General features: G+C 34.0%; 1 protein-coding gene across 4 annotated transcripts in view; it reads right to left on the bottom strand.

Moving 5' to 3' along the window:
- Positions 1-17,325, bottom strand: part of LOC142986038 (uncharacterized) — a 150,847-nt gene that overhangs the window by 90,004 nt on the left and 43,518 nt on the right. For all 4 annotated transcript variants that reach the window (XR_012960334.1, XM_076134372.1, XM_076134281.1 and 1 more), the window contains exon 3: positions 2,968-3,035. The gene's annotated coding sequence lies outside the window, so the exon portion shown is untranslated. The remainder of the gene's footprint in view (positions 1-2,967; positions 3,036-17,325) is intronic.

Genomic DNA, 17,325 nt, shown 5'->3' with positions numbered 1-17,325 from the left:
TTCATGGGCTAAGCACCCTTACCCACCTTATATACCCTCCCGTTATGCCTCATATAGTATGTACCTATCTACACCTATTATTTATTATTTTTACAGTAATAATGATTCTTAACTGCAAATGTAATCTTGTAATCTTATACATTTATATGGGATTACAAAGTTAATGTTGCAGTTAGTGTATTTAGAAAACTGGACCGAAATTAGAAAATATTGAATTTTTCCCATGATTAGGACACTAAACCCTATTTGTATTCTAAATTTTAAGCTTCTAAGTCTGCTAGAAGTACCTTATACTTTTGATGATCGGTGAGTCAGTGAGTCAGTGAATCAGTGAGTGACAAAATTCAAAACTTTAACAAGTTGTCATTTTTAAACTACTGGTTTAAATTGACTGAAATTTTAAATATACTGTGTTTATACAATGAATAATTAGTAGCTGAAAATTCAGGCTTCTTGTTTTATCCACAACGACATTATAGGGGGGTCGAAAATAGCCCGAATTGCTTCGAGAAAAGGATGGTACGGCCGTGCCGCTTTTTTTTGCTCGACTTGCGGGGGCACTTCCGTGCCCCCAGATTTATAGAAATAAGACTGATTTTACATGAGACAGATATAAGCTATTTCTAAGTAAAGCTTTTCCCTAACAGTCCGGAAGATTAAGCATTAATCGATCTCCTCGAAACAGTAGTTTCGTATGAATAATCGAAAATAAAGATCCATATTTTTTTATATTTAGGTACTCAATATATCAATTCGTAACTTATGTTCTATGGATTTGTTCTGGATGAATATACCCTCTTAACAACACGCGGGTCAAAAATCAGCTCATAAATAACACGTAACACAATCTCTCACGAATTTGAGCTTTAAGCTCATTTTACTTGTTGTAAATCAAATGTATAATTGGGACCTTTGCTCCGAAGAAATTTGAGATTAACCTGACTTCAACCGAGTTGTATGGCTTGTTATTGATTTACTACAAACATTTACTTTTAGAAGTAACTAATTATAATTAGGTCGAGTCAGGAATAGAACTTTTGACCTCATCGGCAGATCATTGACAAATTATACAAGTCGCACACAATGACATGTTAAAAATATAACCATTTCAGAAGGATGTGTTTTTTTCTTATACTGCACTATCCTATCGTTGAGAAAAATTCTCCATTTTTTGACTTGTCTATCCCCGACATTTCAAAATTAATGCTAGCAACTAAATGTATAATACTTGCGCTCGCTAAAATCTACTTTACTTGCATAAACGAGTGATTAAATATTTCAAATTTTATGACGTCAAATAGTTTATTAATTTCGGTCAAATGCTGACACTTATAATGGCTCGTCACTACTTTCTAAGCTAGTGACGAGCTAGCGAGAGACCCATGGAGACTGTTTTCAATATTATATTGACGGTGCCACGCCTCATATACAAGGCGTCCTGTCATCGCTGATTCAGTCACGAACACGGCCAGAGCAACCTGCGCCGAAACGTCAGGCATTTCAAAGTAAAATGCGTGTTCGCATTCCGTATTCTATTCTTCGATGGAATTTGAAATAAAATCACTTGGTTTCATGAAATGTTGATATGGTATAGCAAAAGACAATTATCACATAGTTATCTCCCAGTTATGTGTAAACTAGTACCTGTGACCCTTCCCATGTAAGCTTGTAGTAACGATGGTAATTATCCACAATGATTTCCAAATTGACCTGCTTCCAGGGTCCCACGAGCTGAACGCAAGGCGCCATTGTTGGTATGATTATCTGTTACGATAGCAGCGCCATCTTACGGTAACTTGAGGAAATATGTAACGTGGACCAAATGCTCTCATAAATGCTAGGTACTGGTTAACGTTAAGCAACCTTTGGCAAGGATGACTTATGGATGGGTGACCATGTGGTCTTTGTGATAAGCGTTAACGTCATATAAAGTAAAGTTAAAGTTAAGCGACCTGTCGCAAATATAATTTATGGATGGGTGACCAAGGTCACTGTGATAAACGTCGTCGTGCATGGAAGGCTATATTGTAGATGGGTGATCATGATATTGTGATAAATGATCCAAATGGTAAACTCGCTCCCTTATTAGGTACATGGACTGAAATTGTTAGAGGTGAAACGTGGATGTGTTTCATACTCCTCTAGTCCTCTGCCTCAACCTTTGGTTACAACAGGCGTGATATTATGCATATTATGGAGGTAGCTAAAGATTTATATATTTTTTATCTTAACAAATATCTCTACATCTCGCAGTTACTTTTAACATCCGTTTCAAAACAGTTTAACCGCCAGAAGGCTTATAACTAATTACCAACCAGTAACTCGATCTATAAATCTTTAAGTTTACGAGCTTAACTCCCAAACTATAGGCATGTTGTTTACCTTATACAGTGCTGATCAATGCCAACTTGTTAAATTTAACAAATTCCTAACTAATAGATTGTATCGATCTAGATTTGGCGCCAAAATATTTACACCGTCGTTTTTAAAACAGGTACCTAATTTCATTGATTAATTTTACCCTAAAGTATTAAATGTTTAATATTGTCACATACAATTATAAAACCTGTATAAATATACGGCTGTATTTTTTTGCTGAAATGCCGCACGAAAGATATATTTTTTTACCAATTTTCGGTCCACTGCTAGGCAATGGCTTTCCCCATTTATTTGCCAATTTCATAGCATTAACTAGGTATAACGCAGTTTGCATTTCTTTGTAATGCGACTCTACCTCTATACATCAAGCAATATTGTATTGGTGATATACAACCGCTGATTGTACAGTCCTGGGTTTGATACCCAGGTTTAACAAGGTGGTGTGTTCAACTTTTTATGCTAAAAATGTATGTACTTATCAGAGCAGCAACTGATAATGTGGCTATTACTTACAGGTACCTTATGTATAAACCACTGTCTTAAACAAAATAGGCACATGTTATAATGAACAATTAATATAAAGCTTACCTTAGCAAGTCGTAGTTCGGTCACGTGCGGGAGTCGGGATCGAACTGTGGACCGCGCGTAACTCGATACTGCAACAAACATATTTGTACGTCAGTTCACTGCGAACAGCCATGAGTATTGTGTATGAGGTACTTTGTTTTAGCGTTTAAATTATGAGCAATGTAGATTGTATTGGTTAAGCAACTGTGAGTATAAAATTAAATTGCCAAAGTAATACTGAAGAACGTAATTATATTAGGAACTAGCCGTGGGCTAATTTTCTATGCATTTTTTAGTTTCTTTTTTATATATTTATATGTATACGTTTTTTTTTATATATACGTTTGGCGGTTCATTTTTATAGAAAAACGAATTAGGTCATTTATACTATTTATACTTTGATTTCAGACTAAAAATCAAATGAATAGAATAATCCAGAATCACTTTACTTGCACTCATTTTGTAATGTCAATTTAAAAAAAGAACAATAAAAAAACTGAAATAAAAAAGTTAGTTTTATTTTTTTTACGCAATTAAATTCCAAATTACGTTTAAAAAAGAACAACATTGCAGTCAACATGGACGGCGCAACTGCATAGTGACGTAAGTGAGCACTTGACCCGCGCATGCGCTTTGCCCAACACTTTCGACCCAACGTTTAATTGCACATACGATAACGCACCTTGTCTTATGTAATATTTCATAGAACCAGGGAAATGACAGGCTTTTAAAGTTATTTTTATGAGAGTAGCGATTACAGTTTGATAGCCGTAAAGATTCGGTAGTAAGTTAAATTTTTATGTTTGTTTGAAATGTGCTACCTTATATCTTAGACGAATTTGTTTGTTTTGGAAGATCTTCTTTGGTGAATGAAGTCAAGAGTTCTCTATTTTGATTAACCATCAAAAATAGAATAAGATTTTCATGTAACTCGGATAACATATTTGCACAAGGTTTTTCTGTATATGTTAATTTTAGTTAAACCATAACCCTATTGCAGAGAAAACTTCTCTATGTCTAATTTAACATTCGCTTGTAAAGTGCTAACTAAGCTAAATCACTACAAAACATGACATTTCATTCTGCAGTCTCTTAAAATTCTTAAAAAACCTCCAAATAATTATGATATTGTTGCTAAAAAGATAAATTCCTATACATTTTGTCACATCAAAACTAATATCTAATAGAAGAGTTTAGAAAGTACGAATGGCAAACATTCGGATAATTAATTAACAACATTCCTAGATACGACTGATAGGGCTGTCTCGTATCTGCTTCTCCCTCATATATTGGAAAGCAATTAGAAAATGTGACTGTCGATTGGATTTTAACTTACGCTCATAAAATTAGCAAAATTTTTTTTAGCACATATTACTTACACGATGAGAAATAAGAACCTTAATTCTATGTAATTTACATGTAAAATATTTTAACAGAAGAAAAAGACGGAGAAGTGACAGAAAATCTTCTTATTGTTTTTTTTTTAATTGCATTACGCGGGCGTGATAAGAATAAGATGACATCTACTTTAACATAAGGGTTTCCATTTATGCACGTAAGAAACACACATAACCTATATCCGCATATCTATGGAAATAGAACTTAGGATAATTTGTTCTACATAAAAGAACAACAAAACAACAGAATTATTTATTTCCATCATAATATGTCAAAAGCCAATATTCGTTTTTAACATTGTCAACCCTATTACCGATGCTACACGGTCCAGACGCAGCGATCGAAAGTGAAATTTCAGATCGCGTCGGTCGTCGACCTCGGGCGTACATGCATAATATAATTAGTTATTATAATGACGAAACAGAGGTCAGTGTTAATTCTTGTTGAGCAATCAATGACACATGTAATGAACTGCTAATGACCCGTCAGTTACCACGCCCACTTGAAACGGTACTTGTTATTATGTTTGACAGCTTCCAATATCAGTCTGTATGGTGCTTAGTTATCTGTTATAAGGAGACTGTGATGTGTCGCGGAGACGTTTACAAACATACAAAGAACGGACACAAAGTATAACCAGACCCGAAACAATTATTAGTGGATCGCACAAATATTTTTTCCGTGTGGAAATCGAACCAATGCTGGTACCGGCTTGGCGACCTAAGCCACTGCACCACAAAGGTAGTCGAAATTAAATAGAAATTATGTGTTTCGTAACATCTTTCATAATTGGCCTGTGTTCGTCTATTTCAGATTATTCAGGTAGCGTCAGATAACGGAATATTTGTAACGACGGAACATCTTTGTTTATGACTTTAAAGGCTTATGCGGGAGTGACAACCGCGAACACATTTTTGGCAGATAGAAGCTGAGGCTGATAGTGGATATACACATAACATCTTTAATGTATTGTTAAATCGAATTCATCATGAATCATGATTGGAATACCATATCCAACATCGAAAATATTACAAATTGATTATTAAACTCAAAATTGGTCTGTTAATATTGATTGACGGACTTAATATTCGAATATAAGTATAAAAAAAGTAATTAAAATTACATAACAATCTTAGCTCTCATTCACAAAACGATTTAACAATCAATTAACAACAAAAATATTTACAAGAGATCTCAGATTACATTCAATAAATCACCCAAGGTTAACAAGTAACATTATAATACTAATTTATTAACATATTTCGTGAGAATAAGATCGTGATACGATTATTGTGAACGTGGAAAGGCAATTGATACAGGAGTACCTGTGACTCGATACTCGATGCTCGATCGAAGCATTAGACTCAAAGCTAGTACCACTCACTTGAAATCTGTAAGTAACTTTGTTCGCACCGCCTCCTAATGTATTAATATCGAGGCGTGTAAGCAATTTATAAGTGCCAATATATTAATACGTTATAAAATAGCAGATAAGGAGCTGGGAAACCGGCTTCGATGGAGAAGGCGAGTGGAAGAACTGATCTTGATATATCTTGGGTTAGATGACAAGAAGTATTTTCAAACTGAAAAAACTATGAGTTGATACGCTTAAAGACTATTTGACTTTAGATGGGTATATTCGTATGTTGTTTTAAAGTACATATTTTTACCGTTAATCTTATGGGTTTTCTAAGACTACCCTGAAACAAAAATGACACATTATAAAATGTCATAACCCTGTAGAATAGAAAAATACAACCAAAACTATAAGCAACAAATTAATAAAGTAAAGCTAACCCTTTCACTGCCCAAATCAGTTAATCCATTAAAATTGAACACACCAGTTGGGTTGTTGGCAGCAAAAGGGAAAGAATGAAACAAAATTGATAAAAAAATCTTAATACCATTGAAATAACTATTAAAACTTGTTCAACATGATTTCTAAACAAAAGACCTACCTCACACATCACCGTATTAGTACGGTGTAAGTAACACATCGTATGACTTCGTTGTTACAATACAGAGGAGAGACACGTTCTGTTACAATGTGATGATACTGCAGGCAAGTTCTATGTACTATGTAACTGCTAATAGTAGGTTTATTTCAACGCAAATTGTAATTTATAACTAATGTAGTAAGATTTATTTGGTTTGTTTTTTTTTAATTGTTAATTCTATAGTCCTTGATATTATATTTAGACGATTAAATTACAACTAAAGATGCATTGTATTTGAAATTACCGAAATAATTATACGCAAGAAAAATATTCTAATAAATTGTCATCCGGTAGAATTATTATTGGATTATTTGCTAGGAATATGCGTAAATATTTTAAAACATCGCAAAATATTTCAACTTGCTTATAAATAAAAACGCAGTCTTTAATATTAACAACTATACCATATTTTTAATTACTATCACCAAATTTAAGTGTTAAGAAGAGATTAAATTATGCAATAACATTCCAATACATCTAGTGGGCCTGTATTATTACTTGAAAAAAATATTTCACAATAAATAACACAGGGTAATGACAACAATTAAACATGTAAAATTAATTGCGTCTATCAATTGTTTACAACAAAGTGAAGAATTTAATTTTAATCTATTACAAACACGCACTTTTAATTATGCGTTGCTAAATCACGACAAGTGTAAGAATAAATAACTGCTAGTTTTAGCATGAGTTTGAGACAATCATGATTGATGATTGAACCGATGAATAATAGTTAAAAGTAAAAAAACTCTTAATCTTTTGTGTTGATGACATGATTACACCTTCGTCCCGTAGGGGTAGGCACAGACCAAAGACTCTCGAAAGTAATCGGCAGTCCTGTATGACAAAATACTGTGCAAGAATTTGCGTATTCGCATCAATTCCCGTATTCTCTTATATAAAAGTAAAAAGTTATCACTTGCGATGTTATTCGCGACCGCCCACTGAATGAAAGTGATGCGCGCTGAATATTTAATGTTATGAATATAGCTTGTTACGTATTTTATTAGTTTCATATAAATGTTTTGCTAAATCGATATGTTTGAAGTGAGATAATCATTGCATTTGGTTTATTGAATGTTTGAACATTATTGTGTAAAGTAAAGTGAGTTACGGAGACCACATAAAAAATACTTTTCCTGAAGTTCTAATAATTTCTGGGGATGAAAAGTAAAACTTACGACCCGCGTATCGAATAATGCAATCAATATACAGGTTCTTACCAATTTGTTTTATAAACCTACACACAGCTTCGCCTTTCGGGGTTAACACTAAAAGCTTCCACGGAAATAACTTCCTAACTATTAATAAAAACTATACCCAAAACCAAAACCTTTTACCCAAATATTTATTTATCACGAACATACAGGCAGACTTTATATTTCTTATATGTATTATGTAGTAAAGGGCTTAAATAACATTTTACATAACACCTTCTTTCGGCTAATGTAAAAAGTTATCAATAATATTTCTTTCACAAACTTTCTATGGAGTGTTTACTATAAAGTATAACCTCTGCCTACCTCACGTAGTATTAACAATGGGACACGTTTAAGTGTATAGAAATAGTGTAGAGTGAAAGTTTACACCCAAAAAATAGATCAATAGATTCTTTGGGAGTATTTGATTGATTTACTTTTCAAGTGTAAACATAGTTTTTACATTAAATAATCTTAAAATATTATACAGAATTTACGGATTTCAAATTATACTTTAAACTTCTGCAGGTTATAGAAGAGCGTCGGCATGCACGAATCATCTAGATTATAATTAACAAATCTGTCTATGTCAAATAAAGTACCTGTATTAAACAAGCGACCGTCAACTGCATAAATCTGCGGATCACTGATGTTCAAGATTCTGAATGTCGTATACCTCCGCCAGCCGCGAGTCTAGCCTACAAGGCACTACTAAATTGTTATTGCTGTCTGTATAGGTTTAGACTAGTAATTGTTATAAAATCTAAATAATTCCGAAAGGCTGCATACAATTCATTTATTATTGTATCAATCAGTTTTATAAGCTTTAAAATGGATCCAAATCCCGTATCCAAAGCGTTGTGTAAAAAAAAAGATTTTGTGGATTAATAATCCTTTCGCGTAATTCTTACAAACATTGATAAAACTTTTCAGTATAACTAATACTCTTAGCTGAATTAAAGTCAACAATCCGTAAAATTCCTGTAATTTAATTCAAATGAGCACCGCGACTAATGTTGTTGTGATCAAGAAACAATTAACGAGGAAACCTCCTCGATGTACAACAATACAAACAGCTAGACGTTGTAAAAACTAACACTGAAATACTTGGAATAGTGGAGAACTATGGTGCAACGACCATAGACTGACCATAGAGCATTGAGGAATTGGTGGAAAATTTTGGCGACTTCAATATAGATCTGAAGACTCGAATTTTATAGTTTTTGTGAAGTAAACCTGCTGGTTCCAGATTCGATTCCCAGATCGTGAATATTATGTTACGCATCTTTAAGTTTTCATCAGGCAACGCATACGGAATCTGTTATAAATAAAGATTGACCAATTTTTAAGGCTTTTATGAACTCTAAAAAAAAAAAAAATTAGGTAAGTAAACTACTACGTCGGTGTCTGAACAGTAGTCAGTCAGTAGGCAGTATTCAAATTACATAATTAAATACATTTTTAGTTTTAAAGACCATATCTGGTCCATTTAGAAAATAAATTAGAAAAACCAATGTTCCGGCCACACCTATCAATACAAAAGAAACATCAATTAAAATCTTCACTTCGAATTTAAATTAAAAAGTTACCCAAATAATCGATAACATAATATTAAATCGATTGACTCAATTAATTAAATAATTATCAACTCGTAAACTAATATACGTCATGACCTACATTATAAATGAATATCCGAATTAAAATGTTTTTAATTATTGACACGTTGATTCAATTTACTGGCTGATAATAAAATGCGTTCCAGATTTGAGTACGTCGCATTTTCGAAAAGGCGTAAGAGCTGTCATGTTATAGTATAGTTAGAGTATATAAGCCTTTATTTTCCTGACTCCAATATTTGAAAACATATACGGTAAAGGTAACATTTATTCGTCGTATACATACATATATAACGCCTTTTTCTCGCATTTGTAGGTAGAGACCAAAGGTCGTCACTTGGTACGATCCTTACAAACTTCCCTTGCCTCATTCATCCATACATCTTGTCATACAGGACCGCCATTATTACCCTACTGTCTTATTACAATATTCTTTTCATGTTATGTTATTGTGATTACGACAGGGGTGAAGTAGGCGTGGTCAGTTAATGGTAAACTGGTCACATACATGTTGATATTTTGATAGCCTTTCACTGTAGCACCGCCGAATAACGTGCTACTTTACGCGCTGGCTTTTAGCTACGGTCCAAGGAACAGACTTTAATGTTATGAACAGTAAATTTGAAAAGTTTGAATTTGCAACATAATAGACTCCTAGATAAAGGTTCGATAAATAAGCAATGACTCAAACAATATCAAACTCTAGATATTAAAACTTTCAAAACCACTACACATTTTAAAATAAAGTCCTATTGCCGCGCCTGTCTCTCTGTTAGCGCTAAACTCAAAATCCATTTGGCAGATTGATAAGGGTTAGGACTTTTCCAGGAAGATTTTAGCGTTTAATTAGTGAACATTAAACCGCGCGAACCGGGGCGGACCGCTAGTATTGATTAATTTTTGGGCTGATCATCTTTCGGCTTTGGAGAGCGACTTTTGACCCAAGTAAATAACATTTATCACTATATAACATTATATTTCTTTATTAAACTGCTATATTGTTCATTAAAAACGATCACAAGAATTTGTCGAAGTTTAAAGCAAAATCGCTATATCTCATGACTTGAGTCCTCTACACGTTTTAAACATTGCATAATGGTACACGTGCGCAAGTTCACATTTAAAATGGAATTGTTTACATTCGTTGGTATTTTATATTAATACTAAGGGTCAGTTCGATTGTATGTAAGTATGTTCATAACTACGTATTTACCCTTTACTAATACATTGATGAGCAAGGGTCTAATATCGGAATAAAGGAGAATTTACGCATTGATTCTTCTCTATACACTTCGGAAATTATAGAAAAAAGGGCCTTTCTTGAATTGCTTTATGCACTTTGGTCTGCCACTTATATCTGCCCGATATTTTTGCCATGAAACCTATATGAAACGTTAAAATTTAATACCTGCTCAAACTTAGGTACAGGTAGTGTATCCGACTGTAAAATACGAGGTACTGGGTTTGATTCCCAGGGCGGACAAAATCAGTATATAGCACTAGGCTCGCCCCCTATTACATGGAACTAACATTGTTAAAATTAATAGAGAAAGAGTTAGTCAAAGTTTATTTCAATCACCTCTAACTACATCTTTGGGTATAACAGGGGTGAAGTTACGTATGTATGCAAACTTACAAGCAAAAATCAGTACATTAAATCTCTAAGATAAAACTAGTTTTGCAAGACGAAAAAAATCTATGAATGAGAGAATGAAACTGGCAGCAAATGGTAGCAACATTCACACGGTCCTTTTACAAACGAACTACGTAATATTGTGAAATATGCTTCCTACTGGCTGTAATCTATTGTGACTTGTGCCTCATAATGGCGGCGGAGATAATTTTTGACAGCTGTCAAAGGTGTTGGCGTATTGTTTTTGTTTTTAAATTTCGTAGTGTTGATTTGTGTAGTTAGGCCAGTCTGTTCAATGTTTTTTTTTTGCTCGACCCATTGCAGATTTGAAAATGGTGTCCGTGACATCCTTTGGCCCATAAATAAAGTCTCTCGTCATTTGTTTTGCAGTAAAATTTCGTTGATTCAATAGTTCTCAAAGAAGAAAATCTGATAATTTTTCTCTTTGTAAGACCTACTATTTGACGATAACTTTAAAGTCTTTATAGACCAAGGAACTCGTCACTTTTACATTTAACAAGATATAAAACATAAAATTCAGACTTGAATAAAATACCGCCATATTAATTTCTTTTGACCATGACTGAGTTAGATACGCGAAATAACCCGTACACCTAGTTTCATTACCATAACTTTTTAATAGTCTTCAAGGGTATAAAAAGAAACATAAAACGTTGATTAGGAGTTTTAACACAGTTTAAAATAATTGTCTTTGTCACGCTTTTTGCGTTTAGATCCGAATGGAAAAGCAAAAAATATATACAGTTTTGAAACTTGAATTGTATCCGAATATCTTGGCTTAACGAGAAATAGTTTATAGTGGATGTAAACGACAATAAATGTGAACAACGTTTTAAACATTGGTAATTATTATGACAAAGCATCCAAAAATCGAATTTATCTTTATTATAGAATACTAGCGGACCTGACAGACGTTGTCCTTTCTAATAAATAAAAAAACTAATTAAAAAAACATTGTCCAGCGGACAAAATTGTGAATCTAAACCATTCTCAGATCCCCTTGAACACACACAAAAAATTTCATCAAAATCGGTCCAGTCGTTTAAGAGAAGATCAGTGACATACACACTTACAGAAGAATTATATATATAAAGATGTAAACGACAGTAAATTGTGAAATACGTTTTAAAACTTGTTGATTATTATGACAAACCATCCTAAAAGTTCTAAGTTATCTAAATATATGTATCATATAAAAAAAAAACATATTATGTATGGCTGTAAAGAAAAAAAAAGTGCGTTCAATTCGTTCGATATTCAAAAAAGCGCGCGCACCACGTATCATTGTCAAACGAGGCGTATCACAATGGCGCGTTTTTACTGAAGTATGTCGATCGATAATCCTTCACAGCAATATTACGATTACACAGCAATTATCTGATTACTTCATAATTACGTGGCCGCTTTCTTACATATGTAGCAAGTGAGTGAGTAGACATGGTATTGATTTACATTTCAGTTTGGAGTTAACAACGTGTGACTTATTATCAAGAAATCTAATCGAATACACTTAGGTAATAAGAGTGCAGTAACGAAAGTGAATTATCACAAATCAATTTTTGAGTGTGTATGAAGCACGGGGAATATGCATGTTTGTACAAATTTTAATGCCCTGCAAGATTGGTTCATATTGCGCGAGTTATGTTTCTGACGAAAAGGTCGAAATATCAGAAAAAGTGGACGAGATATTTTGTTAATTTAAAAGACAACTGCTCTTGTGTCGCGCGCGGGGACTTTTGCAAACATACAAACAACGGACACAAAGTACAACCAGATCCGAAAAAAATATTTGTGGATCGTGGGGACCTAGCATTTCTCACTGGATCTAACTTCTAAACTAGCGACAAATTCAGTAACTAAAACTTTAACAATCCAATTGTACATTTTTGACCTTAATTAATCAATCATTCGATTTACAGTAATAGTTCCATACACGCGCAAACCATCTTATATTAGCACGATAATCAAAGGTATGTAAAAAAAGCCCTATGTCCACCACAGTCGGGTGCGTCCCCAACAATAGGTTGTCATCAATGGCAGCTGACCCGAGCCCAAGGATACCCTGACCTCATCACTATAACTCTGATAAAAACTAGTTAAGCGTTGGCCACACTGCCACTACAATAAAGTATTATATATTCGCTTAGCCTTTGTTCCAAACTATGTTGGAGTCGGCTTCCAGTCTCACCGGATGCAGCTGGATACCAGTGTTTTACATGGAGCGACTGCCTATCTGACCTCCACAACCCAGTTACTTGGGTATTAACACGATACCCTTCGGTAAGACTGGTTGTCAGACTTTCAAGCTTCTGTCTACTGTTAACGACTGTCAAAGATCTTCGAAAATGACAGCCGGGACCCACAATTTAACGTGCCTTCCGAAACACGGAGGAACTCGATATGTATAAGATGGTCACCCATCCACGGAACAACCTCGGCAAGCGTAGCTTAACCTCAGAGATCGATCCGTGCGGCTGTTGTAAACTAAGCCACGAGCTCCTCTGCCACTACAATAAAGTAAATTTTATAAATCAGTTCGCCATAATGTCTCCCGAAAAAATAAAATAAATATTTAAGTAAATCGGTGACCACTGTACATACATATGTATGTAGGTATATGTATTATTTGTTACGCTTTTTTGAAGGCAGCTCTCGCAAATATATATATGTATTATTCTAAACTACCAAAGAGTTTGACAAACTTACAATTACCTAAAATTATAACCAAATATTGTCCAATAAGAAAGCTAAAACTGCAGGAAACATCAGTAAGATTGGACAAAAAAGTATTTTAATATATTTGACACCTCTGATATTGATGCAAACTTTGTCCATCTTATTCATGCAATTCTCTTCGTTCCCAATGTGACTTGAACTTTACACTACCTCGGCAGAAACGTGACAGTTTTACGCTACTATCCATTGGTAACGTTTTTTGTCGACACGTATCAATGATTCACTTACAATTTGACGTCGTTTACGAGTACTCGTGGTTAGTTATTTTTATTATGACCTACTTAAGAAAAAACTATTGTATTGCTATTTAATAATGTAAAGTTATTTTTATTAAATAGAGGCGTAGAAGGCGAAATATAGACCACAAGTTTTCGTTAAAACCAAATCATTTATTTATTTAGGTAAAATATTGGCACTTATCCGCGAATTCGTCCGCGTTAAAATATTTCCCGTAGCTAAATGTTATTATCCTATGTTAATATAGGTAATAAACTATCTGTGCATCATATTTCATTAAAATCCGTCCAGTACTTTTTCGTGAAAGAGTAACAAAAAGTAAACAATTCGTAGGTTTGCCTGCTCTCTTGCTACTCTACCTACTTACGTACATAGCTTATATTATTTTCATGGTCTGGTTTGGCAGGCTTGTTGCGATATTAATTTGAGACACATAAAGTTAAATAGCGCTTACTGTAGCATCCGGCAGGTTTCCTAACTAAGCAACATTCTTACAAAACGCCAATTTTCCTCTACAAAACAATCCCTAGAGAACTCCTTAACTGATTCTAAACCTCGGTTCACACACTATCGTTTCACTAAAATCTCTCGCGACAGGTGTAAACTGGGGAATATCGTAAATCAAATGTGTTTTTGCAATAAATCTCGCCTCCTAATCCGTATTATGGGAGAAAGTGTTCGTGAATCATCGCGTAGTATCGCTTATTTGCATAACTTTTATATTCTAAGGCTATAGGCCTAGTATGTTAATGATATTTATGATGAATTATCGAACAAGTTAAGTGCACACATTTTTGGATAAGATAAATTTAGACGTAGGCTTTTTTCTAGAAATCCTTTCTCTACTCGCTGTAATATTATAAATCGAATCACTAATTTTGATAAAATTTAACTCAATTTTTTGCACTGCGGTGTCGTTTGTAACTAGGTAGTTTACATATAAAGTATACTTCTCTTTTTTAAACCTTTTACTGTCCCAATCCTGGGCAAGGGTCTCTTGCCGAACGAGAGACGACCTCGAGTCCACCACGCTATCTGAATGCAGGTTGGGGATTTTGCATGCTCTAAAAAGTATTTAACAAAATGAATGCAAGCGAGGTTTAAAACATACCACCAGCTAAAACATAATAATATGAATAAATCAGGTAGATACAAAATTATCTCATATTTCAAGCCTGTGTCACACAGAAAATAAAACCATACCCCAGACAATCAACTCATCGAAAAGTGTCTAAGAACTATTACATAACGAGACAAATTATAATTCTCGCAACAATTAATCGTGCGTAGGTGATCTTAGGCACGGTGTCCGACACTTTCTCGCCTTGGGTGCGTACTCTGCGTGCTTTCGCCCAGTCTCACGGCGGCCCCGAGACCACTCACGAGAGCTTTTATTACTCACCATTCAGATGGGAATAGGTGGTGTAAATCTTAAACGACAATGTAGCTTGTTGTAAATAGAGAAAATTTAGCTTTTCCTGACATGTTCATATATTATATTATGTGTGCAACATGTGTAATGTATACAAACGTTGAAAACTTTAAGCTGAATAGATATTATTTTTAAGTTTCGTGTCTCTTATATGTAGATATGTATACACGAAAAGGCACGCTTTAGGAAGTGATAGGGGAAATAATATAGATGTTATTTATGAGATTACAGAATTTTAATCCCTTACAAGTCAAGTATGCGTTATTATATTTTAGTATTTTTATTCTGAATACAGTTAGTTTTTAAATGTATTTTTATTATAATAAGTTGTAAATATTTAAAAATTAAGAGCCTTATAAGAAAAGTTACGTTTGTAGAAGATAGTGCTCTTATTCCTATCTAAAAATCATATCGATAAATCTACATATATTCATCAATCAATATTTAATATTATTTCAAAGATAAAGGCTACATTTCTTGAATAAAGCGCCTGGTTGATAATTTCTGGAAATCCTAAGCAAACGCGCTGTACAAACAGTTTGTATATTGACACTCAAATACTTACCACTATCGATAAACTGGCTCGATATTCGATTATGCGATATTAACTTTTACAGGGTTGGTACTCAACGGAAACTACTATTATAATTTAGAACTTACAAGTTAAGAAATTGAAAGGGTTTTAAGCCACCTTGGTAGAGAATAAGTTTCTAATATTATAAAAATATCACTAAACTTAGGTCTAGCGGCTGGAAAAGTTTATCACTAGAATATCGTATAACAACGTCAGGTTGAACCTTAGCTAGAACAACCGACTATCAGCTTATTTTGGCCTGTATATTTACCAAACCAGCTACTTGGTAATTTTATGTCATGAGATATAACACACCTTTTTACGGAATAAGTTGTTAACTTAAAAGTGTCAGCCCTACGCAAACAGCTTGTTGTATGCGCGGGCGCGGCTTTCGGTGCGATTTCGTGAAATGTTGACCAAACCTTCACATTTACCGCCATGTTAGTACTGGACGCAAAAAATAAAGCCTGCCGCGTTCAACTTATGATAAACTACGACATTTAGCCCGTTTTACCACCAGACATGCACTGAGGTGACTATAACAGTAACTAAACCATTGCAACAGGGCTAAGTTGCGAACTGATTATAATATGTAAGCCTTACAGTATATTATTATATATATTATTATTATTTATATAAGCCTTACAGTCAATATCATTTAGCCAGAAAAGTACTTTATACCAGATACCGCCTCCTGGTAAACAAACGATGAATTGGGGTAAGCAATATTGGCGCGGGCATAAAAATACATCCACGTTTCACCATTAACAATGTCAGTCCCATATAAAAGGGGGCGAGCCTATTGGCATATACCGGGTACGTTACCAAACTCCGGGTTACTAACGAGAAACCAAAAGCACTATGCCCGACCTGAGTATCGACACTGAGACCCTGTGAGCAGCAATCGTATACACACACTACCGACCGCATAAATAAGTATGGTAAAATAAATAACTTAAAATTTGCAAAGGTTATACAAATAGTGGCAGCGAATCCGTGTGAATGTATAATATGACCGATATCCCATCTAAGTTTGTGTAACAAGCAGAGAAATCGTAATCCCATGTTAGCCCACAATTTGTTTACTTAAATAGAAAGTGAAATTGTGCTAACATGATGTATTTGAAGTGCTTTCGCATGTTTTATAACATCAATACATTTCTCTATTGAGGTACTGAGTAGGTAAACAATAGGTATTGATTTACATAATAGTGAAGTAATTTGAACATATTTTTCGTATGTTTGCTAAATGTAAGTAATATTTCGCAATAATTAAGTAGCTATGACAATACTTTGTGTGGTTTCTAAATGTTTATATCCGGGAACATGAATATTGTATAAAAACATCCTCGGGCTAAGTTTATCTTAAAAATTAACTGTACATCCTTTACCAATTTCAGCTACATATAATCGAATAAATATATAAAATAAGCGTTTGCTTGTTTGATCGTGCTAATCTGAGGAACAACTAGTACCAATTGAAAAAAATAGTTTTGTACTAAAGACTCTATTTATTGTGGTAGATTATAGGCTATA

Source organism: Anticarsia gemmatalis, chromosome 1 (genome assembly GCF_050436995.1).
Source record: "Anticarsia gemmatalis isolate Benzon Research Colony breed Stoneville strain chromosome 1, ilAntGemm2 primary, whole genome shotgun sequence".
NCBI lineage: Eukaryota > Metazoa > Arthropoda > Insecta > Lepidoptera > Erebidae > Anticarsia > Anticarsia gemmatalis.
The sequence above is the reverse complement of the archived record's forward strand: the minus strand, read 5'-3'. Positions and strand labels throughout refer to the sequence as shown.